The 25,855-nt window shown below is 45.1% G+C and overlaps 1 long non-coding RNA gene across 1 annotated transcript in view; it reads left to right on the forward strand.

The window, feature by feature from the left end:
- The first annotated feature begins 5,070 nt into the window (after nt 1-5,070).
- The window catches only part of LOC146870709 (uncharacterized), a 37,338-nt gene continuing 16,553 nt past the window's right edge, over nt 5,071-25,855 (forward strand). Inside the window, exons 1-3 of the long non-coding RNA XR_014959439.1 lie at nt 5,071-5,143; nt 6,054-6,126; nt 16,885-16,972. This is a non-coding gene — a long non-coding RNA (uncharacterized LOC146870709). The remainder of the gene's footprint in view (nt 5,144-6,053; nt 6,127-16,884; nt 16,973-25,855) is intronic.

Here is a 25,855-nt window from a genome sequence, read left to right on the forward strand (position 1 = left end):
TCAACTTGTCCAAACATCAACTCTCGGAAACTGAAATATCAGTTCTTTCAATGGGGCTCTCTTTTGTACCCACCAATAGGAATGATCATTTTCAAACCAAACTGGAGTTATATAGATTCTTCCGTTCTGTAAGACTCAAAAATGTTTTTGCAAATAAGATTACCCCACGAGAAACTGACACCACAGGTCTACATCATCAATCAACCTTTTTTCCAACAACTACAATGATAGCGAAAGAGGTTATCACCTTTGAAAATGCTATCCTGACAGAGATAGATAACCTTTTTAAGACTCCTACATATGTTAAACATAATCTCACTCATGACGAACATCTGGCCTTGAGAAATCTCCAGACTTTACCAGAAACAATCATAAAACCAGCCGATAAAGGTGGAGGAATTGTTCTGTGGGATCTTTCAGCATATAACATCGAAATGGCTAAACAACTATCTGTTGAATCACATTACAAGAAGCTACCTAACTACTCTACCTCACGCATAGAGAAATCTATCAGCGAACTCAGCAAAAATGGGTTTGAAGGTGGTTGGCTTAGCGCCAAAGAGGCAGCGTTTCTAATTAACAAATCCCCCACAGTACCGGTAATATACATCTTACCGAAAATACACAAGCACGCTAACATGCCCCCCGGTAGACCGATTGTTTCGGGCTGCAATTCAATTCTGAAACCCTTAGCCCAATATGCAGATTTTTTTCATCCGTCCCTTTGCTACTGAGACGACTACCTACATCAGGGACACTACAGTAGTCATCAATGTGGTTGAGAATCATCCTTTTGATCCTCTCTGTGAACTTCTAGTCTCTATGGACATAGAGAGTTTATATACCAACATCCCACAACTAGAAGTCCTGGAGATTGTGGAATACCTACTTAACAACAGACCCAGACCACATGCGGTCCCAACAGAATTTATTAAAGAATGCATAAGGATTTCTTTATGTGAACATTTTTTTCTTTTTAAAAAAACGTTCTTCCAACAACTGAAGGGAGTGGCAATGGGGGCAGTTTATGCCCCAGATATAGCGAATATCTATGTATCCGACTTTGAAATGAAACATGTCCATAATACATCTAATCCATTTATAGCCAACATTTCGTGTTGGTTAAGGTATATAGATGATGTTTTCCTCATTTGGAAAGGGACCAAAGAACTACTAACTGAGTTTCATAATTGGATAAATTCAAGGAACCCCAACCTGAAATTCACAATAGAATGTGACAACCAACAAATGAACTTTCTTGATATTTCAGTTAAAGTAGTTACAGAGAATACATTTTACACCACTTTATTTACGAAACCAACAGCCCGAAATACTCTTCTGAAATATGAAAGTCATCATCCACAGTCACTTAAGGATGGCCTTCCCTTCGGTCAGTTTCTCCGTCTTCGGAGGAACTGTTCCAGAAGGGAAGATTACTTTCTGGAAGCCAAGAAACTGAAAGAAAAATTGCATCTACGTGGTTATCCCAACAAGCTACTTAAAAAAATCACTTAAAACAGCCTGGTACAACAATCGCAATGCCTTATTAGAAGTGAAACATAGAACAAATGAACCAGAACTCGTGTGTGTTACTACTTTTGGGACAGCCACAAACAAAATCAAAAAAATCGTCAAAAAACACTGGACACTTTTGGCCTCATTACCTGAGTTAGCTAAAGAACCACTGTTTTCGTTCAAAAGAGGCACCAACCTCAAAGATCGGCTAGTTCATGCCTATAAAGCTCCAGACCACAACATAGTCAATAATATGCGACAGCTTTCACCTGTGTTTGGTCATTATAAATGCAGCAACTGTGCAGCATGCTCAAGTACAGCTAATGTAAAATCTTTTGAATTTAATGGCGAGAACTTCAAGGTGAAATCTTTTTCAAACTGTAACACCAGTAATGTTGTCTATTGTATTCAATGCCCATGTGGCTTGAAGTACATAGGCAAGACTACACAAATGGTTAAAAAACGTATCTTGCAACATCAATCGAGAATCAGATGCAAAGTGTAAAATGCACCACTCGTTGACCACTACATCAGAATGAAACATACTGAAAAAGATATGTTCTGGTGGGTCATCGAAGTGGTAAAATCCACAATTAGACAGTCTAATGTTGATCGCACACTTTCTGTCACGCTCCGTCTTCCGGTGTTCCTCGGAGTTGTACTGATGCTGAATGGGGTCCACCTCTCGACCTCCCCAAGTCCGGAATATATAATAACACAGACTGGTGAAGTGGTCGAGCGAGGGAAGGAAAGGGTAGGGACAGCAGGGAAGGAGATCTGTAACGAGAAAACACACAATCAATCTGCGTGGTGGAACACTGTCTCTCGAACATGCAGTAACTAGTGAAGAGTTGTTCTACCCAGGGACAACCTCCTACCTGTAAAGGAAGAGAACAACGCAGTTTTGTCAGGAGAGAGGGAACAGGGGGTGACACTGGTACCGCCTATGATATAAGCAGATGAAAACATATGCGTTAAGAACCCATTACTGTCAAAGGGGAGCTAGCGAGTGTTTTCTTAGCAGAGGTTCTCACCTACCCAAAATTCTAAGGAACTGTAACGAGTAGGGCTACTCAGTGCTCTTCTACCCCCTTCGCTTGGACCCTCTTCTGAACAGAACGAAAAGAGAATAAACAATACAGTGGGTACTGTTTTCAGTCACAGTGGTGTCGCACTTTCTGTCAGATAATTCAAACAATACTTATCAAAACTCTGCGAGAAGTACTTAATCAATATCTCCCGTTAAGGAGTCTTACGGTTTCGGAGTACTGAGGTGCCTGCAGTATGGCCATGCCTCCGGCTGTGTATCAGTCGTGGGGAACACTGCCACGGTATTTAGCAATTTTGCTGAGGCTGCTTGGTTAACGAGGTAACGTAGGAAACTTAAGGCTCAAATCCCTCTTTAGCGCTCCTCTGCACGAGGCTCCAGCACGGAGTCTCCCCAACAGAGGAGCGGACAAGGAAGGTGCCTGCAAACAGCACCACAAAAGGCTTTAGCGCTCCTCTGCACGAGGCTCCGCCAAGGAGTCTCCCCAACAGAGGAGCGGACAAGGAAGGTGCCTTCAAACAGCACCACAAAAGGCTTTAGCGCTCCTCTGCACGAGGCTCCGCCAAGGAGTCTCCCCAACAGAGGAGCGGACAAGGTGCAGTATGGCCATGCCTTCGGCTGTGTATCAGTCGTGGGGAACATTGCCACGGTATTTAGCAATGTTGCTGAGGCTGCTTGGTTAACGAGGTAACGTAGGAAACTTAGGGCTCAAATCCCTCTTTAACGCTCCTCTGCACGAGGCTCCAGCACGGAGTCTCCCCAACAGAGGAGCGGACAAGGAAGGTGCCTGCAAACAGCACCACAAAAGGCTTTAGCGCTCCTCTGCACGAGGCTCCGCCAAGGAGTCTCCCCAACAGAGGAGCGGACAAGGAAGGTGCCTTCAAACAGCACCACAAAAGGCTTTAGCGCTCCTCTGCACGAGGCTCCGCCAAGGAGTCTCCCCAACAGAGGAGCGGACAAGGAAGGTGCCTTCAAACAGCACCACAAGAAGCTTTAGCGCTCCTCTGCACGAGGCTCCGCCAAGGAGTCTCCCCAACAGAGGAGCGGACAAGGAAGGGGCCGGTTCGGATCGATGGCTGCTCTGCGTCTTTTACTCACGGCCAGAATCAAGAAGCGCTGAAGCAGGACTTCGGGTCGGAGCGTCTCAACGGCTCGCCAGGACTGGACACCGAGGAGAAATAACCAGCGTCTGTTTGCTCTTCCGGCTCACGGATAAGGGATTTGGCGCACAGCATACGCGTCACGTAAGACGCGTCGCGCGCTGCGCCTCATGGGAACTGTAGTCTTTCGCAAATCGGGGGCAGTCAGTGACTACCGGGTGCTCGGCCTGACACTTACCATGAAAGAAAACCGCTGGATTTGTCGAACTGACAATATCAAGCAGGGTCTGAATTCTGCCACAGAATGGCACACTTTAGCTTGCCTAGTATAAGAAATATAGGCAGATCTTATACTAACTACATCTTTGGTACACAATTCAGCATGTGTTCGCCTGATACTTCCCCAATGGTGATGTCTTGTCTAACATATGTAGATATATTGTGCACCTTCCAATGACCTGACAACAAATATGACTGGAATTACATTGTAAACTGTTAATGTCAAACATTTCTGTACTGATACAAAATGTATAATTTGCTATTTATCTGCAAATGCACGTAGGATAGGTTATGAAAATACAAGGTACTACCAATGCTATATCAAAGTTTGGATGTCAATCATAAGTTTATATAATGTGATTCTGTCATACAAAAAATATGTCCACAATCAAATGCAAGAATGCTAGTTTACACAATGTGTGTTACAGACATAGAAAACAAAGTCGTTTCCACATAGAATGATGGAGTGTTGCCTAATTTGCATATATGTATACGTCTTCAGCACATGCGACAGTTTCTGTAAATATGACTTTGATAGAGTTGAGTACTTTAGAATCGTGATGTGTCTCTGCAAACACCATCTGTTAAAATCAATACTGCCAACTTGCAATGTTTTTCAATTCATTGTTTTGCGATTTTTCTTTTAAAATTTAGTACCGCACTGAGCAATTGTTGATAGTTTGAGATAAATAAACCAACTGTAAGCTTCACAATTTGCTTAGCAATGCTTGAATGTACCGGTGATTAAAATGCATTTACAACAACTGAGGTTGTCCAAGATGGCCGCTCCGTTACAGCATTTTGCTGACCAGATGTCTCCTAGGCTCTATTTATGATGGTTCTCATTCACTCGTTGGTTGCACGAACAGTTGAACGACCATAAGTGGAATCAGATTGTGCAGACTTGACTTAACCAATGTCCGATACACCCGAGTTTTTAAATGTATAACCCCAGAACGTTTTAACGCTTCGATCAGAGCTTAGATGTAAAGATTATTGCATGAAAAGTTAAAAGAACTGAGGAAGTTAAAGATGGCCGCCTCATTACATCGTTTGGCTGACTATATGCACTTCCGGTTTCAATTACAATGGCTTCCGCTCCTGTGCCGCTTGGCTTTAAAAACACCCAACAATCATCAGGCAAATTAGGCTTTTCCGATTCGGACAGACCTACGCGCGTCCACATTTCGCCATAAGACATGTAAGTTGATCCGGCTTTCTTCACAGTCCGTTACTTTGCTTTATGCAATAGAGATCTCTGACGTTTGTTAAACACTGATCCCATACTGGATAGCTTTCTGACAATAACGTCTTGGATAATTGAGTTCTTAAGATAAGATATGTATCCAGGCTGTTTAGTTATACACGTGAGGACACAATAGTACAAAAATGACTCAGAGAGTCAAAGACGGGCATTAAGTCACAATGAGTTTTTAGTCCAATTGTTTACTTAAGTGGTTTCAAGACTCCCGCCCTTCTGCCGTCGGACCCTATATACAGGGACCGCTATCTTTCCCAAAGCGTATAACTTGATACAAGGCATGCAAAATGTTCAGCTTCTTCCTCATGACTGTCGTGACACTAATGCAATAAATGCAATAAATACATTAGTGACTACTTAATAATTCGATCCTTTTGGATAAATGACGTCGGTCGCTACACCTACAAATAGCGCTTTGTGAGCAAGATCGATGAGTTCAAGATGGGTCTGATATTCTTATGGGTCTGGCAATGTGCATTAATCTCTGGTTTGCCATCATACAAGGTTCTTTACTGAATCCAAAACTTCCCCAACTACAATAATTAATAGTTGGTTGATAACTTATAAGTAGATATACCTCAATCTGCACACAATTGCAGTGTCTTTGTCAACACAATCTTTGAATATAGCCAATCCATGTGCTAGACACGTATGTGATTTTGACTACAGAGATCGTCTTTGATCAATTGATCATAATTCAAATTAACATTAGGAGCTAGATGCACTGCCCCAGTATTACATTTTTGGATTAATAGTACCTCTTTGACAGGCATCGTTGTATATATAAAGAACAGACAGCGTAGACACAAGCCATTGTGTAATATTGTGGCATTTTTGCTTTGTTATACAGTTGTGAAACCATATGAGGAAGGAATCCCTCGTGCCTAGATTCATTTGCTGGCAGAAATATTGAAGACTTTCCGGTAGGACTCGTTTTAACCATTTGGTTTCTCTTCTTAAATCACCATCAATGATTCATTTGAGTTAAATGCTGTGCCTTCTATTTTTGATTACAGCATCAACCAGAAACGCCTATACCACGATTTAAAAACAATTATTGTGGATTTTCTATGATTTATGAAGTAAGCAAGTTTCCTTTATCATTAGAATGTGTCCGTTGACTTAGGTCAACATTCGATAGATGAAAATGATATCTGGCCTTATGTAAGACGGTGATAAGATATGCTTTATAAAACACTTAAAAGTTTACTCTTCGCACACGGGTTGTTTTAAATTTATGTGTATTAAATGTTGATAGCACAATCATGTATATATCTTTGTAACTGTTTGTATTATGTTCACATAGGGGTCTTTTTTATGCAATAATTGTCCTGAAGATGGTCTGACGGATTGACCCCACCCAAGACCGAAACGTCGACTATATCATCTATTTTCAGATTATTTGATATGTACAGTTGATTATTTTCTCAACAATGAGATTAATCTCTGTTTAAATTACTCTGGAATAGATGTTCTCTTGATGAAATGCGGATTTGATGTAACCCCGTTTTCATGAATGTATTGCTCAAACCAATGGTTCATTTGTACTCCTTTTTATTTTGATTTATATAAAAAGACTTGTGTTCAATTCCCAAAAAAGAATCCCTGTGTGTGTGCTCTTTATATTTGATGATTATATCAGTTGATTAATATCCTTTTGGTGTCAATTTTAACACACCTACTAATTAATTTTTTGAAATATACAACTAAGTAGTTAGTTTCAAATAAAATCCCTTGTTGGCATTTTTACCTTTTCTATTCATTTGCCCAAGCCCTCAAGGGTATATTGGGTTTGCCCCCTATAAGCTTCTATACCTTAGATATGGCACTGTTATGCTCTCTGCCTTTCACTCAACGCAGTGCAACAACTTTAGTTGTGTAAGGTTTTGTCATAATTCTGGGCATTAAAGCAGTGTTGCCAAACTGGGCAAGACAAGCTGGACAAAATCGGGTGATATTTGCCCCTCTGTGCACAAAATGTACTAAATCGGCAGCACCCACAGACACCTTGGCAGGCTCTGAGGTTCTGCTTAGCACGAGCACTTTACAGGAGGGCCATCAACCATTTGTAGTGCTACCTAAGACGGCACTGGTTAATTTGTTTTGGCCTGCCTTCTGGGTGACTTGACCAATGTGGTCTCAAGGAGGGAGCCTGTTTAATTGATTGCCTGGCGGTATAGAGGAAGCCATTTTATTTTTCATTCAGAGGCCATTTTAGTTTTTGCCTTGCTCCCTTTCATTCAGAAGAAATCCTGTTCCCCTGCTTGCAGGAGCACGCTTGGTTTCATGGAGTGTGTTAGCTGAAGTATGTGCATATATAAAAGCTATCACTGCAGAATGTTCCTTCCATGGTTCAAAGACCGATGGGGAAGTGATCTGTTACTTACTTTATTTGTTGTTATCAAGGTTGAAAGAAAGTACGGAGTGCAAAAAACTCCTCATCGCGATGTGCAGCAGAGTTTTTTCCCCACTGGCGATCGCGAACGGTAAGTTCGTTAACGCGAGCTGCCGCTCGGGTAGAATTTCTACCCGAGCGGCAGGAATACCAGCACAAACTGCAGTTCACACTGCACTCTGCCACTCGCGGAACTTCGTGGAGCATTTTAGTAACTTCGCGGAGTTCCACGTAGCAAAAGGCCTGAGGCCCAGGCCTGAATAAAATGCGGCTGTGTTGGCTCTCTGTTCTGTTTTCAAAGTTGACGATAAGATACTATGGGGTATATGTACAAGAACTGCCGCTAACTAACGCTAGTTAGCAACAGTTTTCTTAACATGGCCTATCACCAAAAACTATCGCCCTATTAGCTCAATACATTGCTACATGGCGATAGTTTCAGGTAGCAGCTGTGAAAATTGCCGCTAACACTAGCGTGAACGTGATACAAATTCTGACGTTAACAAGCGAAAACTGACGAAAGGCCCATTAGCGGCAAAAACACTCACGTTAGTCAGCCTAACCTGAATTTTTTTTGCCTCTAGAAGCAAAAAAGCCTATAAGTCCACCTCCAATGAAAAAATAGGAAACAAAACCAATGGAATGTAGACTGGAGAAGCCAGGGCCAAATGCAGCACAGACCAACAATCCCCCCAAGCTCCCCAACTGCAAGGATGACCAGTCAGAGTCCCAGGGGAAGAGGAAATTCAGTGCTACAATCAAGAAAAGAGGTGCATCGCTGGGCAAAACCAGTGATGCATCACTTATCATTGCGCACTCCTTGCAACACCATGGCATCCAAAACCTTGAAAGCCCAGACAGTCCCCAGGGCCTAGAGGCCTCGCTGGGCCTACATCTGGGACCCGGAGTGGGATGCGGAGGTGCTGTGGAGTTGCTGGCCCATGGCGGGAGACATTGAGATGTCGGTGATCGCCCTAACCTGGGGGTGATGTCTGCCAGGTCGCATGGAGACACGTTGCTGACCTGTGTGAGAAGACTGCCTGGTGCCCCTTGGAGCTGTGAACGCTAGAGGCGCTCCTGCACACCCACGTAGGAAGGTCTGCAAGGAGGAGATTACCAATGGTGGGCCGCGCCTCTCTACATCACAGGCCGGAGGATGTTGCGTTGGCCAGACGCTGCGGAGGCTGAGGCTCCTGAGCTGCGCCGAACTTGTGTGGTGGAAGCACTGCAGCTTCACACTTAAGGGGGCCCTGTTGCAGCACCTGCATCGAGAGGTCCCCCAGCGGACTTGGGGGCAACTGCTGTACCCAGGCTTGTGAAATCGCACCTGGCTGAGGCTCCTGCATGCTAAGTCACAGATTTGGAGAGAGTGCAGCAGATTGCGCCACTGTGTCAATGTCCAGGTGAGGAGAAGGTGGTACGCGTAGTGGAGGAGGCCCGGGGGTCGAGTTGGGCCCAGGCCTAGCACCGGTGAGTGACGCACCCCCAGTGGCGGCTCATCCGATATGGCGGAATAGCGTTGCCCCACTGCTTTCAAGCAGTGCAAGAAGAGGAAACATAACATGACAATAACTTTCTGATGCACTCATGCTATGTTTCCTTTGCGGGTGGGAGCAGGGCAGGGGCGGAGTGGTATGCCCACTCAAGTGCGCAATGACTGTTTGGTCAGCTCTCTCAGGCCGCCAAAAGCAGTCATGTGCACATCCTTGCTCGCAATGCAGGCTGCATTACAGCCTGCATGGGGAAATGCCCACCCCTCCAGCCCCTGGCTGAACGCCTTGTCACGGCGCTCAAGAACAATCACAATGCCGCATTGCAGCAGTGTGATTGGCTCAGGGGAGGGAGCCTGTTTGCCTGCTTCCTGTTCCTGGAAGCAGACTCAGGAGAGCAGGAGCACAGAAGATGCAGGACCCGGCCTTGAGGTAAGACATTTTTAAAAATAAATTTACAACCCCAGCGCCCCCGTGTCCCCCCCCTCCAGTGTACTTTACAGCATTTCCCGCCTCCCAACTGTCCAGTCCCCCCCCACATCACTACATAATGGTGGCCGCTGTGCGGCCATGCGCAGCAGGCATACCACTCATGCGCCCAAGGCAAACCCATCTGCATCCATCCGCCCAGCACCAAGGACCCTTCCTCTCGGACACTCCACTGCTACGACGCCAGCACCCTCCTCGCCATCAACCCTGGACGCCACACTGCCTGCCATCTAGCAACACTGTAGAATACTCTTTCACCTTGCGCCTGTCGAAACTACAAATGCATCTTCTGCCACATCAGCGCCTCCTGCCGCCTAGCTGATCAACAGCGCATCAGACCAGCTCAACTGCATCCTCCTTAACGTGCGGTCCCTCCAAAAACACGCAACAGAAATCTGGGACCTCCTCAACACCACCTCTGCAGACATCTCCTTCTTCACGGAAACCTGGACCAACCTCTGCTCCGGACCGGACATCGCCATCACCATCCACGGCGGCTACAAATTCACCCACTCCCCGGGTAGCCAGGAGGAGGCATCGCCATTGTCTGAAAAAGCACACTCCAACCGACCACACACTCTAATGACCCGACGGCGACCATGGAACACCTCCACTTCCAGCCACAGGATAGGACTCTCCTGTCGCGACTATCATTGTTTACATCATGCCTTCACCACGCCCACCGTACACCATCACCATTATTGCCCCCCGTCACAGGTGGATCAAGACCACCGGGAACTTCCCGTCAACTCCCTCAGCACCACCACTCCGCCAACGCTTACAGATGCCAACACCGTAGCGCACAACCTCTGCCAACGGACCTTCAATTGCGCCGACACCCTGGGACACTTCAAGAACAGACCAGGCAAATAACACTCCAAGAAGGCCAACTGGTTCACTCCCACCCTCCACTAGTCCAGCCCCACCTGCAGACGTCTCAAGAAGAGACGGAGCCACCACATCACATCAATCAACTCCACAACACAGTCACCCTTGCACCATGGCACAAGTGTGCCTGCATTGGTGCATGGCAGCCATTGTGCACCAATGTAGGGGAAAAAGACAGGGGGGGCTTATTCATGAGCCCCTTCTGACAGTTTCACCCTGCCGGTGCGTCATTTTCCTGACATACTTGCAGCGTGATTCTTGCACAACGTTGCACCGTATTTGCAATGTGACGCATCTAGGCATATGCGTGACCTTGTGAAGCCCTGTGCCACATTATACCTGCATCGGGTATGATGTATAGAGGGTGTGCGTTCCCACGCAACAAAGCCTCATAGGAGTGGTGCAGTGAAATCCATCAGATAACGTCAAACAATTTACGCTACGGCGGCGTTAACTCCTTCTACATATGCCCCTGTATGTGCTGAAACCTGTCAATTGAAGGAATTTAATTAATTGCTAGCAGCCACAAATGAGAAATCTGTCTGAGAACCTCCTTACAGCTGCAGTCTCAACGGCCCTTTTGACCCTCTAATGTCTTTGTGCTCAGATCACTGCTATTCATTGTATCCTATGTGATTAAGAAAGGTATATATACTTCCTGTTCCGTGTATCATGTAGACTCTCTGTTCACTCGACACAGTGACATCGTTGCAGCGAGATAATAAACTTAAATGCCTTAAGACCTCCCCGGACTGACTGCCCCTTTATTTGAAGAACAAGATTCTGCTTTATCACCTGGTGCCGAAGTACCTGGGATGAATGTAAGTCACTCCAGCCAGTGCTTAGCACCGCATGAAGGGTCTGGCATTGACCTCTGCACATCCCGAAGCGTGCACCTAAGTAACAGGACTGGTTTCCTGAGTTGGCATCTTTGGGAGCCCTGCTGAGACTTATACATGGTGAGTGATTCATGCTTAATTCCTAAGAAGTATTGAGAAGTCACTAACTGGGTAAGTGTGGCAGAAAGGATAAGGGAGAAAAGGAGGCCCTGCTAAAAGGACAACAGAGCACTGGATTCCCCGGGGAAGTTGGTTCTTTCCTAAAGATTGATTTGATTTGATTTGATTTATCCATTTGTAGAGCGTGCGAATGCCCGAAGGCGTCTTGGCGCTGAGATATACCATTGGCTCTTGGAGATGTTGATTAGAGCTGAGCAGAGAAAAGCCATGTTTTAACTTCCTTTCTAAAGGATTTCAAGGATGGGCTGATTTTTATGGCCAGTGGTAGTTGATTCCAGGTTCTTGCTGTGTGTACCAGGAAACTTCTTCCGCCCCAGTTGGCTCTTTTGAATCTCGGGACCCTGATGAGTTTCTTTTGGCCGGATCTGAGAAGTCTAGTTGGCTCATAATGTTTTAGGTGTGACTTCAGAAATTGTGATCCAGTTCCGTTGATTGCCTTATAAGCCAGGCATAATGATTTGAATTCTATCCTTTTTGCAATTGGTAGCCAGTGTAGGTGTTTTAATTTGTGGCTGATTGGTTCAAACTTAGGTATGCCAAGTACCAGCCTGGCTGCTGCATTCTGCAGGCGTTGAAGTTTGGCTAGGATTTTCTTCCTGGCTCCGGCATAGAGGCCATTCCCGTAGTCCAGTCTTGACAAGGCTAATGCTGTCACCACAGTCTTGCGCGAATCATGCGGTAGATAAGGTAGTACTTTCTTAATCATTTTTAGGATGTACCAAAGTGTTGATGCCAACTTGCTGGCTTGGGCGTCGAATGAGAGGTTGGTGTCTAAGGTGACTCCCAGGTTTTTCACCTTTTCTGATGATTCGGGGCATCTTCCCAAATTTCTTGGCCACCATGAGGGGGACCATATATTTGTGTCACCTCCTAGTACCATGACCTCACTCTTGTCCCCGTTAAGTTTTAGGCAGTTCCTTTTCATCCATTGACTGATCTGTACCATGCAATGTTGAAATTTTTCAGCAGTGTCCTCCACATCCCTACTAATTGACACCACGATTTGAGTATCGTCGGCGTAGGATATTGGAGTGAATCCACTGTTCCTTATTATTTCAGCAAGGGGAGCCACATATAGATTAAAAAGAGTGGGGCTCATCGAGGAGCCCTGCGGGACCCCGCATGGCAGGTTGAATAAATTGAATTTCTCTTCTCCTGATTCTACTGAGAAAGTTCTGTTCTCTAAGTAGGAGGCAATGAGGGTACAAGCTGAGTCATGTATTTGTGCTGCTTTCAGTCGTGTTATGAGGATCTCATGGCTGACTGTATCGAAGGCCGCCGATAGGTCGAGTAGCACCAAGGCGGCCTTCGATCCATTGTCCAGTACTTGCCTAAGTTCCTCCACTGCTGTAATCAAAGCAGTCTCCATTCCATGTCCCTCGCAAAAACCAAACTGAGAATGGTCCAGCCAGTCGCCATCCATCAGATATCGGGATAACTGTTTGTTTAACAGTTTCTCGAGAATTTTCGCAGCAAAAGGGATCCTGGCTATTGGTCTGTAATTGTTTGGAGTTTCGCAATCTAGGTTTGGTTTTTTTAGTAGCGGCCTGATTGATATCATTTTCCAATCATCTGGAAAGATGTTGGTTTTGATGATTTGGGAGAATAGTTTTTCTAACACCAGGCTCAGCTGTTCTGAGCAGATTTGCATAATTTTGGGTGGACAGGTGTCCATTGGGCTACCTGAGTTGGTGGTAAGAACCTCTTTCTGTATCTGTTCTGCTGTAGGAGGAGTGAAGTGGAACGATGTGGTTTGAACTGATTGTTCCACTGGGTTTATTAGGTGTGAGGTATCCTTTTCTGCCGTCTCCGTGCTGTGATTTTTGAAGGAGTCGTAGACTGATGATACTTTCCTAACAAAGAATTCGCCTAATACATTACAGAAGTCTGAAGACAGTTCTTCTGAGTTATTATTTTCAAATTTTGATAATTTTTTGACAGTATCAAAGAGGGTTTTACTAGAGTTTTTTGACTCATTAATTTTCTGGACGAAGTATTTACTTTTTTCTGTTATTATTAATTTTTTGTAATTGGCTAAGGTAGCTTTATATTCTTGTCTGAAGTTGGTATTATAGTTGGTTCTCCACTTTTTCTCTGCTCTTCTGCACTTCTGTTTTTGTGCTTTCAGTGCTTCCGAGAACCATGGTTGTGAGGGGGTTTTTCTTTTCAGAGTAACTTTTTTTTGTGGGACTGTCAGTTTAACTGCGGTATCCAACCACTTGTTGAATTGTTTGCAGGCTATATTGCAGTTTTCATCAAATGTAGGATGGGATGGTCGGAGTCTTTCAACAAATGCTTGATGGTCAATTTTAGACCAGTCTGGATAAGTTGCTTGTTTAATAAGTTCCACAGGTCTCCCCGTATCCTCTGTAATTTCTAATGTAAATCGGACTAACTTGTGGTCCGACCATGGGATCTGCAGAGTATCAATTTTATTTAGGCTCGGACATGAGGTGAAAATACCGTCCAGTGTGTGGCCAGCATTATGGGTGTCTAGGTGTACCTTTTGTTCCAGATCAAAGTTTGACATTGCATCCATAAATGAAGCTATCTTTGGGTCTGAGGTTTTTTCAAGATGTAGATTAAAATCTCCTAAAATTGTATAGTCTGGGTTTGTCACGCTAGATTCCAAAAATGGATTTAGCAGCTCAATTAAGGATGTTTTTGCGCTAGGTGGTCTGTAAATTAGCAGTCCATTAAACGTATGTTTATCTATGATTTTTATTTGGAAGATCAAGGCTTCGCAGTCTGAGTTGCTTCTACTGAAGGGAACAAAGGGGATTAGATTCCCCGGGGAAGTTGGCTCTTTCGCAGTACAGGAGGCTGGATTCTCTATGGTGCAAGAGATTGGTTCCTCTATGGCAGGTTATGTGAAGTTCCCAGGGTTTATCAGAGTTTTTGGAATGCCAGGAAATTAACCTTAACAATGGGTCAAGCATTTAGCAAGTGTAACGGGTTAGATCAGAGTCAGCACCCGAAGGGTCTCCTGCTCATGAAATAATGACTAAGGTTTCTATAGCCACATGTTTGTTTTTGAACCAATGGCATATTCATACTGTTTATTTGCAGTTTCAACTAGAGGGAACCTTCGATTTAGCAAAGTTGCAATATTTGACACACTGCATGATACAAAATGCCAGGAAAAGCAACATTAGATTGGCTCAGTTTGAGTGCTTGAAATGAAGACAATGTCGGCCAGCTTTCATTGCTTTACAATTTCTAGGCAATGTACATAGCACCTGGAAGATAGCAATGTTTTTAAAGCAGTTAGTCATACTCAGGAAAAAGGATGGTTATTCATGTTTAAAGGATTATGTTGGAGCAAAGGAAATTTTGGTATTATCCATGTTTTTAAGATTTTTGAGAGCCTTGCTTCCTATCGCTAACTTGTATATAGGATGTTTTCTTTTATTTCGTTTTAATCATGTGCATGTTTTTCGTATATTTCTGCTTTTATGAATGTCTGAAATAGCAATCGAATAAAGCTGTCCTTGACTTGACTGCTTGAATCAATGGGAGTCATATACAAGACAGTTAAAATGTGCAAAGCAAGTGAAAGGAATGGCACGTAATACATTCAGAAAGGAGTTGAAAGGATTCAGACAGGCTCAGAGAATACAGAAGCAATACTGGTGCAAGGACGCTTTAGGGGAGAGTAAGGCTTTTGTGGTGCAGCCTTTGGCCCCACCCAAAGAGGAGGTAGACCCGGAAATAGAAGGACTTGTGGACAGAAGACTTCCTCCCTATAGTGCAACTAAAGAAGGTGGTGAAGGAAAGACGGAGACAAATGTGTATGTCCCCCACCCTGTTTGCATGTTATTGAACAAAACCTGCACCCAACACTTAACTAATGCTAGATGAACTAGATATGAGTTGATTTTGCTATCTGCAGACAATATCGCTTTGCATCACAGCACCTCTTTAAATCCAACCACGCTTATGCCTTTGCCGAAGGAAGACCACATGACAGAATTACATAATTGCATTTTAGTGACAGAGCACCAGACCAAACGCAGAATTGATATGTTTGATAAAACCCTTAGCGAAAGGGATGCAGACTTATGGGTTGATGGATCATGTTTGAAATGACCCACTGGAGAGACTACAGCAGCCTATGTCATCACCAGTTTGCAAACAACAGTGGAGACTGCTCGAAGTCACACAATTGTCAGCCCAAGCAGCAGAAATAATAGCTCTTACTCGAGCATGTTAATTGAGTGCAGATTTGACAGTAAACATTTATACTGACAGCCAGTATGCCTTTGGGGTTGCACACGATCTGTGTAAACTATGGGAAGAAATGGGATTTCTCACTTCCAGTGGTGCAAAGATAAAACATGATACCTTGATTGTGCGCCTCCTCAATGCACAGGCATTGCCCAAAGCCTTCGCGTGCTGCTCATCAGAAAGTGACTGATTTTGTGAGTAGGTATAATCATTTTGCTGATCAGACTGCAAAATGTATTGCTTTAACTAAGACAAGTACTATGTATGTGGCTCATTCTGAACAGAAATTACAGTTGGACTGTGATGTAAATATGGAACCCCATTTACTGCAACAAAGCGCAACAAAGGAAGAACAAGCTGAATGGCAGAAGGAGGGCACCGAGGTTGATGGGATTTTAATTAAATGGAATGTTTAGGTTGCTGATGCTATGGTGTTCAATTTGGCACTTGTTATTCATGGCCCTGCACATTTGGGACGTTGTTACAGTGAATGTAGAAAAGAGAGATGACCTACTCATGTCAATGCAAGCATCAGCAGGAAGACGGGTGGAAACGCTCATGTTGAAGGGAGAATACAGGTCCATAGCAGAATAGAGAGCAAGAATGGAGTGGGGACCTGGGAGGGACGCAGAAACGAGTTTTAGTAGAATTGAGAAATATAATCAGTAAACACAGCACACATGGAAAGTCACAGACACGCATTGCAAGGGCACGTCGCTGAGAAAATATGTAGATAAAGTAGACACAGAGGAACAAGATAAGTGGGAGGTTAGGCCTTGCAGAACAGTAGATGCGTAGGGAGGAAAGGCGTTGCTAGGCTTCAAAGAATGATAAAGACAAAGAAAGACAACCGGTAGTGAAGGGAGTATAACAATATATCAGTAACACGTGCACTAGAGTTGCATTCCATAAATGTGTGGTTAGATCTTTTTGCAGTAAGTATTGCCTTTTGCTGAAATATTGAGAGATAAAGATGTGCTTCAGCAAGCTCTTGATTTGATATTCTAATTAAATGTATTGGGATTTTTAGACTATATAAGAAACTGCCTGTTATGTCTGAGTTCAGTTTCCAGTTCCACAGAGCTGACTGACCTCACACACATATTTGATTATCTCTGTACTATATCACCAACAGAAGTCGTGTTGTCTCTTTCTTTCTCTGGCAACATTTAGCCTTGCCAGCCAGGAGTCCACCCACCTCGACCTTCCAGATTTCGCCCAGGGGAGATGCTGCCTGCCCTGAACTGCACAGATACATCAGGTAAGCAGACACCGAGTGTTACACTAAAGTCTGCCTATTCAAACAGGCAGGTAAGGTTCTCGGCCAATGTCAAAAGTTGGGTGGAAAAGTCATACTTTGTACCTTTAAATTTCAATTGCATGATTCTTTGTCAATCATAGTATGGAGGGGTGAGGAAATACAAGCATGATGTATGGAGTTTTTCTTTGTCCTTTAGTAAGGATGCAATGATATGTTTAGAGAAATTAAATGTGGTGATTCCTGGTATACACATGAAGACTAGCTGGTGTGAATTCCCCGTTAAAACAGAAGAGTAGAATAATAGGTAGTAGTGCATTACTCAGGGATAAGATCCTGGTAGAGACATTCCTTCTGAGAGTGGTCTAAAAGGCAGCAGTGTATTACCCGGGGGAAAGTTCCTGGAAGGCATATTCCTTCAGGGAGTGCCCACAGATATCCCGGTGAGATCTGGAGGACTAGTGTAGAAGTAGTGAGATGGGACTAGGTAACAAGTCTGTGAAGTCGGACGTTATAAAGAGATGGTAATTTGATAAGCACTGGCAAGCCTTACTCTGAATACGTCAGACACCTGGCTCCAAAATTCCCAGATTCAAGATACCTGGAAGGCGTCTTTAAGGATGAGCAATCAAGGCTGAGGCATCAGTCGAAGTGTCTGAAAGTTAGGAAAGGGGACAGCTGGATGGATGGTGTCAGATTGACTTTGCCCTGAGCACGACCAGACCCTTGGTTGTAAATGGAAGAAGCGCATTAGTTCCAAGTAGATATTCCTCCATGAATAAGGAGGAGGACATAAAGAGTACACAATTTCCTAATCACAAGGGGAAATCATAGAAAAGTGGCAGGGTTCCCTGTAGGTTGTCATACAGTCCGGTGTAAGCGAGGAAGAAAGGCAGCAAGATCTTTGCGATATTTTTGGCATTCCAATAGAAACAGTACATAGATAAAGTGTCCTGGAAGTGGGGAAATATCTCAGATAAAACCACAGGGAATCAAAATAAAACATCCCAAAATAAATCTAAAGATTAAGAATAATTCTCCATGAGTAAAACAGATTATTTGGCCCATGGAGAACTCCCATGTCCATGTAATACCCCTGGGATTCATATAATAACAGAGTCACCCATCATATTAGAGGTCATCCTTGATGTATTTCTCGAAGATATTTACAATTCATGAGTATAAAACGAATATATGATGTTACAACGCAAACATTTACAATGCATGCCTCTACAACAAAAGTTTTTACTTCGCAACATCCATTACAATGCATGATTTTACATCGTATGCCATCACAACGCATTTTTAGAAACTACATTTACAACGCATTCCATTACAACGAATGCCATTACAACGCATACCATAACAACGCATATTACTTTTAGGGCAACAGTGGGGTAAGTGTTGGATAGTGTAGGGGTAAAAATTACTATTCCCACTCCAGTGAGTGCAACAGTACGGTAAGTGTTGGATAGTGTAGGGGTAAATATTTCTATTCCCCACTACTTACCTTATATTGCGTTATAATGGCAAACGTTGTAGTGACATGCGTTGTAATGACATGCATTGTAGTGACATGCGATGTTATGGCTGCGTTGTAATAGCATGCGATGTAAATGATGTTGCGTTGTAATGACTGCGTTGTAAGTAGTGCGATGTAATGAATGCGTTGTAAAGGTTGTTTCCCGTTTAAAACATGAATGGAAGCCTGCTTCTTTGAGCACTGCAAATAGTCATTTATATTCAAAAGAAATTGTAACATTTATTGCGTCAGGCACAAATCCCCTTAGACCCCCTTTTAAATTCAACCGCTCAATATATAGACATGGAAGAAGTGTTACACAGACTAGCGATAAATATGGTTGATGTTCACTGATTTGGTCTCATGAGGATATATGTGATGATATAGCATGATGATATATGATATACTCAGGTAACACTGAATAAGATCAATATGTGTTAACCACTGCCATACATTAGTGATAGTCATGAAAAAGACAAGTATGTTAGTAAAGGAGACAAGTCCAAAAGGGGCATAAGACAGTTAGAAAGTGGTACTTCCATTACACGTAGGAAACACACACACATCCTCAGGGGACCATGGAGACCCCACTGGAACACATGACAAAAACCTTCCCCTCAGTAAAGAAGAGGACACAAAAGTACTATAAACAATGGTACAAAGGTACCAAGGGCCACACTCAGCCATGACCAAAGGAAAGGACAGTCAACAAAGACATAACTGAACTTACATTGACTTACATTCGCTCTAAGTATAAAAGAAAGATAAGACAGAAAAGGGAAGCCACCCTGTCATGATGGCGGGTATCCTGTGATACAAAAACAAATGTGAAACCAACATCACCCGAAGAGGCAATAACACAGTCCCCAGAGAAGCCCCCGCTTTATGGTCTTTACCCCATTTTGTCAGCTGTAGGGTACCAATACTATGTACCTAAAGAGGTGAGACAGAAATCACTAGGAAATGAGGCAACTTCGGACCCCACTCCTACAACGCCTTAGGACGGGCCAGACCCAGACTGAAGAGACAGACTCGTAAATGAATTGCAGCACACCTTGAGACAGGCAGAACGCTCTAGAAGAGACTCTGAGAGAGGCAGCTTAGGAATGGATAAGAAAAGAAGAAGAATGGAAAAGGGACTGTTAGAAATGTGTTTGTCTGGCTGGCTAGGGTATGCACCTAAGCCTGGCAGAATCCACCACTCTAGTCAGGATAAGGGGATTACACATCTTAAATAATCCCTGCTCACCCCCTAGGTAGCATGGCACATGCAGGTAGGCTTATCTCAGAGGTAATGTTTAAAGCATCTGCACATAAACAGCAATACAGTGAAACACTACAAAAGGGACACCACACCAGTTTTAGAATAATATCCAATATTTATTTGTGTAAAACAAGACGAAATTTATAAAAATCCAACATACAAAGATTCAAATACCAATAAAGCAAAAATAGACTTTAAAAACAGTTCCTTGAAGTCGATAGCTCCGTCCAAGGCTATCATGGCGTCTTGACCAAACAAATCCAACAGTTCTGGCCGCGGCATTGCGGGTCAGCTACGGTGTCGGGGAGACCCGTAAAACAGCACCTTTGGAGATGCAGGGCGTCGGACCTTGCAGTGAGCTCTGAAAGAGCGGTGTCGGAAGGCGTCAGTTCCGGGAGTCGGTGCAGGAGTCGTTTGGCCCTTGAAGTCACACACATTGCAGGTCGAACTCCGTGAGTTTAAAGTCAGGAGTTGGCAGGCGTCAGGGCTGCGGTGTGAAGCAGAGCGGTGCGATGTGCGGTGCCCTCAGGTCACGGTGCTAGCAGTGGCTCGGTGGCAGTCATCCAGCGGTGTTGTGAGATCAGGGCTGCAGTGGGAATCGGAATGGTGCTTGTTGCGGTGCTGACAGGTCACAGTGCAGGCAGCGGCGTTGCTGAAGCGCTGTTGTCGGTAGAACCAAGGCTGTGGTACGAGACGGGGCAATGCAGTGTGCAAGGCCCACAGGTCGCGGTGCAGGCAGCAGTGTCGGTTGACGATCTAGAGTCAATGGCTCTGTCGTCGGTGGTCCATGGCTGCGGTGTGGAACGGGGCGATGCGCCGTGTAACATACAAATGGTGCCCCTAAACCATGGTTTGTCTGGCTGGCTAGGGTATGCACCTAAGCCTGGCAGAATCCATCACTCTAATCAAGATAAGGGGATTACACGTCTAAAATAACCCCTGCTCACCCCCTTGGTAGCATGGCACAAGCAGTCAGGCTTATCTCAGAGGCAATATTTAAAGCATTGCACATAAAAAGCAATACAGTGAAAACGCTACAAAAGGACACCACACCAGTTTTAGAAAAATATCCAATATTTCTTTGTGTAAAAAAAATCCAACATACAAAAATTCAAATACCAATAAAGCAAAGATAGACTTTAAAAACAGTTCCTTGAAGTCGATAGCTCAGTCCGAGGCTATCACGGCGCATTGACCAAACAAATCCAACAGTTCTGGCTGCAGCATTGTGGACCAGCTATGGTGTCAAGGAGACCCATAAAACAGTACCTTTGGAGATGCAGGGCGTCGGACCCTGCGGTGAGCTCCGGAGGAGCGTGTAGGCAGGCGTCGGTTCCGGGAGTCGGTGCAGGAGTCGTTAGGTCCTTGAAGTCACGCGTGTTGCAGGTCGAACGCAGGTCACGGTGCGGGCAGTGGCTCGGTGGCAGTCATCTAGCGGTGTCGTGAGACCAGGGCTGCAGTGGGAATCGGGATGGTGCTTTTTGAGGTTCTGACAGGTCACGGTGCAGGCAGCGGCGTTGCTGAAGCGCTGTTGTCGGTAGACCCAAGGCTGTGGTGCGATACGGGGCAATGCAGTGTGCAGGGCCCACAGGTCGCGGTGCAGGTAGCGGTGTCGGTTGATGATCTAGAGTCGATAGCTTTGTTGACGGTGGGCCAAGGCTGCGGTGTGGAACGGGGCCGTGCGTTATGTAACATACAAATGGTGCCCCTAAACCATGGTGCAAGCAGCGGCGTCGATGTCAGCTTGGAGCGTTGTCATCAGTGAGACAAGGGCTGCGGTGCAAAACGGGACGGTGCTCTGTGTTCTCCACGAGGGGTGTCCACAAGTCATGGTGCAGGCAGCGGCGTCGGTGACAGAGTTGTGTCTTTGTCGGGGATACCAGGGCGGTGGTGTGAAGCGTGGCAGTGCGGAGTGCAGTGCCCACAGGTCATGGTGCAAGCAGCGGCTCAGTGGCGTCTTGGTTGGTGAAACTAGGGTTGGAAGCTCTATTTCCACCTAGACAGAGTGATGAATCACATCTCAATATTATTTAATTGTTTTTATTTATTCATAATAGTTTGGCAAAGTCTAACTCTAACCAAGGCCAACTAGAACATCATATGTAATAAACACTCCGGCAACATTTATAGAACAACACCATTAGAGACATTTGACAAAAGTACTAGAGAGATTAGTAGAATACACATTCCCAATTGATGAGTATTTCACCTATTTTCACAGTAACAGCACAACATTGGAAAAGACAGATTGCACGTCTTCATATAATCAACATGCATTGCATTTGGTTGTTGTTTTTCTGTCTTCCTCAGTTATAGACAAGGTCTGCACCAGTAACAGTCATGTCAGAGTTTGAGCGATCGAGCTCACTGACTAAGAGGGATAATTGAAGCTACTTACTCATCGGGAGCGGCTCAATAAGAAAGTTGCTCCCACATCGGTCTTGAAGAAGGCCCCTCGACCCGTAAGGGTAACATAGGGCCAAAACATGTCGATCAATCACGATCTAACACCAGGTGCTGTGGACCATTAGCATATCCACCAATGCACCGTTCCTAACTTTTTAACATTATCCCTTTCCTGCCCAATAAAATACTATACACAGGAACGGAGGTCATTTTAAATCCACTTTTTCATTGCACTATCCACCTTTTACTCACAACTGTCATAAACCAGATGGTCTCCCTCCGGTTGGAGGATTGAAGATCACCTGGAGAACTGGAAACTCAGGTGATAAAGACCCAATGATGATGCAACTCACCTAACTGGAAGAGAAGAGTATCAACATGTACCTCACCCTGAGCTAGTGTGAATAAGGGTCTTCATGTAAGAGACTCAAAGACCCTGGAATATAAAGGCACATGATTTATTCCCTTTTGATTATGACTGTAACCTCATGGAAGCCAAATGAATCTCTTCTTCTCTCTACCTCCTTGTATGATACGAATATGTGTTAGACTTAGCATCTTTTGGCGTGTTTCCCCTGAGGTTTTGCTTTTTGCCCTCCCGGTTTTTACTCTGTTTTTGCTGGCGTAGTGTTTCTGCGCACTTTTCTCACTGCTGATCAGTGGTAAAGTGCAAGTGCTCCTGTGGTAAATTGTATTATGCATTAGTGTTTCCATGATTGGGTATTTGATTTACTTGTTAGTCCCTAGTAAAGTGCACTGAGTGTGCCAGGGCCTGTAAATCGAATGTTACTAGTGGGCCTGCAGCACTGATTGTGCCACCCACGCGAGTAGCCCTAAAACAGTAACTCAGACCTGCCATTGCAGAGTCTGCACGCAGTTTGTAACTGCCATGTCAACTTGGCAAGTGCACCCACTAGTCAGGCCCTAAACCTTCCCTTTTCTACATGTCAGTGACCCCTAAGCTAGGCCCAAGGCACCTCTGTGGGCAGGGTGCAGTGTTTGTGAAAGGTTGGACATGCCCTGGTGTGTGTGGCATGTCCTGATAGTGAATTACAGCCCATTTTGTTTTTCACTATTGCAAGGCTACCTGTTCCTCATAGGACAGAAAAGGAAGCTTGTTTATACCATCTTATAAACATAACTGGCCCTGGGAACTAGGTGGGAAAATAAAGTTTAGTACGCCTGAACTCAGAATCTAAAGATGCATCTTTTAGTGAAGGTGATTTTTACATTCTGAGTTTGAAAATGCCACTTTTTGAAAGTAGGTATTTTCTTGCTCAGTCATCCCATGTGCCTCTGCTGGAATGTGGACTGCCTGTCTGGGTTTTGGATGACAGATGGCTGGGGAGCAGAAGTGGCTCCAGATAGTCTAGGTAGGTCAGGAAAGGGCTGAATAGACCCGGGCTGCGATGGGGAAGGTGGAGGAGATTTCCTTGCACCTCAAAGGGCCTGGTCTGCCTCTGACAATGCCGTCTCCACCTCCTGCCAGGAAATCACACCAGAGAGGGCAGAACTGGTTCTGGCTGCGCACAGACACTCTCTGCCTAAGGGATCAAAGGATTTTGGGATATAAATTGTGGGGCACAGACTCCTGAACTTTAGAACTCTTTTGGATCAAGAAGACTGCCAAGAAGAAGAGCTGGAGAAGCTGTGAGGAGGAACTACCGCTTTGCTGTGTGCTTTGCTGTGTTGGCCTGCAGTGGCTGCTTCTGTCTTGGGCAGTGAAAGGACTGGACTGAAAATTCTGCAATCTACTTTGTGAGTTTCCCCAAGGGCTTGAGGTAGAGCCTACCCCCTGTTAACTGGGGACTGTGTGTTTTGTGCTGCAACAGAAGAAATGCCACTCGACGATGTCTACGACGCCACTTCCATCTCCGTGTCCCAAAGACACCGCAGAGTGCACCGCCGCAACGCCACACCGCCACCCTGGTTTCACTGACACCTGCTGATGCTGCCACCGAGCCGCTGCTTGCACCGTGACCTGTGGGCACCGCACTCCGCACCGACTTCCCTTCACGACGATGCCTTGGCACCGCAGAGGGCACTGCTGCACTGCAACCCTGGTCTCACCGATGACGCCTGCAGATGCCACCACCGAGCCGCTGCTCGCACCGCAACCTGTGGGCACCGCACTCCGCACCGCCTCGATTCACGACGACGCCTTGGTATCCCCGACGCCGCCGCTCCACGCCGAAATCGAAGCCGGTGCTTGCACCGTGGTTCGAGGGCACCACTCGTAAAGTTACACGAGACACCACCCTCATCCCACACCGCATCCTTGGCCTCGTGACGCCGGTGCCATCGTCTCCAGTCCGTCAGCCGACGACATCGCTTCAGCAACGACGACGCCGCTGCCTGCACCGTGACCTGCCAGCACCATGACGAGCACTGCCTTCATCTCGCACCGCAACCCTGGTCTCACCGACGACGCCATCTGACGCTGCCACCAAGCCGCTGCACCGTGACCTGAGGGCACCGCACGCCGCACTGCTGCACTTCGCACCGCAGCACCCGATGCCTGCTGATGCCAGCGCTCCTGACTCCAACAGAGAGGAGATCGATCTGCAACGCGGGTGACTTCGAGGGCCCCAACGACTCCTGCACTGACCTCCGAAACCGACGCCTGCGGGCGCCGTGCTTTCGGAAGCTCAACGAGAGGTCATTGACGCCCTGCATTTCTAAAATGTACTGTTTGCGGGTCTTCCCGACTCCGTAGCTGGCCCGCGACGCCGCGGTCAGCCAGAACTGTTTGGATTTGTTTGATCACAACGCCGTGATAGCCACAGACGGAGCTATCGACATCAAGGAACTGTTTTTAAAGCGTATTTTGACAACTGTAGATTTTTAAGTACTGTATTGTGTATTTTTATTGTTTTTGGTCTTATCTTAAGTATATAAAAATATTGGATATTTGTTTAAACTGGTGTGGTGTCCTTTTGTAGTGCTTACACTGTATTACTGATGGTTATGTGCAAATGCTTTACACACTGCCTCTATGATAAGCTCGTGCCAAGCTACCAAGGGCGTGAGCAGGGGTTATTTTAGGAGTGTAACTCCCTTATCCGGACTAGGAAGAAGGGTCCCTACTTGGACAAAGGTGCAAGCCCTTGCCAACTAGAGACCCCCATTTCTAACAATATTTAAACAGCGTGCAGCTGTGGGACTTTAAAATGACAAGAATATGGAAAAAGTAAGTACCAGTAAAAAATAAAAAATGTTTCCACATTAGGTACTTCTCCTGAATATATTTACTTGAATTTCATCTGCTGATCTCTTCGAACTCTAAAATTACTATATGCTGACCCAAATCAAACTAGGTCCAAAACAAGAATAGATCTCTATCTCCCTCACCACTGTGTATTAAGAATTAAAATCCAACCATTACCTCATAGAAGTCTCTAAAAAGGTCTAACAAAATGATCACCATAATGACAGAGAACCAAAGATTGAGCTATATAGATGATGAGATAAACGTCATCCTTTCGGTCCCCTCTCTATTACAAGAGAGGGAATTCACTCAAACTCTAGCCCAAACTAATGAATGGGAAGACTTAACAGACAATAAAAAAGAACAGATTAAAAACATCAATCCGTGGACTCATTATGATGGAATATCTAACGTGGCTAACATGGCACCGAAAGGTCTGTGGGTTCACAATGCCCCCAGGATCTTCTTCCAAGATATTTTTTTCAG

Source organism: Triturus cristatus, chromosome 1_1 (genome assembly GCF_964204655.1).
Source record: "Triturus cristatus chromosome 1_1, aTriCri1.1, whole genome shotgun sequence".
In the NCBI taxonomy this organism is placed as follows: Eukaryota; Metazoa; Chordata; class Amphibia; order Caudata; family Salamandridae; genus Triturus; species Triturus cristatus.